Source organism: Octopus bimaculoides, chromosome 23 (assembly GCF_046866305.1).
Source record: "Octopus bimaculoides isolate indiv1 chromosome 23, ASM4686630v1, whole genome shotgun sequence".
Taxonomy (NCBI): domain Eukaryota; kingdom Metazoa; phylum Mollusca; class Cephalopoda; order Octopoda; family Octopodidae; genus Octopus; species Octopus bimaculoides.
Window position 1 is genome coordinate 36,379,329 of NC_142950.1, and position 548 is coordinate 36,379,876.

At 39.6% G+C, this 548-nt stretch overlaps 1 long non-coding RNA gene across 1 annotated transcript in view; it reads right to left on the reverse strand.

Annotated features, from left to right (window-relative positions):
• LOC149131355 (uncharacterized) overlaps positions 1-89 on the reverse strand; it is an 11,608-nt gene extending 11,519 nt beyond the window's left edge. The window contains exon 1 of the long non-coding RNA XR_016238081.1: positions 1-89. This exon is cut by the window's left edge and continues 462 nt beyond it. This is a non-coding gene — a long non-coding RNA (uncharacterized LOC149131355).
• Positions 90-548: the final 459 nt, after the last annotated feature.

Genomic DNA, 548 nt, shown 5'->3' on the forward strand with positions numbered 1-548 from the left:
CAAACAGGACATCAATGGCATCAATCACACGAGGCTACAGTCAATAGATATGATCCAGAGACTCTCAGTATAGAAAACATTTAGTAGCACTCAACACTATCGAAAGCCCACCTAAAAGCAATGAATAAGATGGAAAAATCAGAAAATGGGACGTGCTGAACTACAACATTCTCCTTGATTTGTCACGAGGTCAAAATCATCTCATCGGTGCTTTTAGACAAACCAAATCGACGCTGGTTTTCTGAAAAAATTCGCTTGCAATATCCTGAGCGGTGTTTTTGGTTAGAATTTTCTCTGAAATTTTGTGAAGTGAAATTCTTCGACAGATTTGAACTTTCCATAGTTGTTCAACTTTCCCTTTGTAAATGGTGACTGTTTATCCTTCCTTAGATTGCTAGGGAAGATTTCTAGGGTGCCAGCGCTCTGAAAATTGCTGGTCTATAGCGTAAATTTTCCCAGCATATTTATAGACTTCTATAGGGATACTATCAACAGCGCAAATTCACATGCACACCTACACACAATTACAGGCACACTCACGCGTGCAC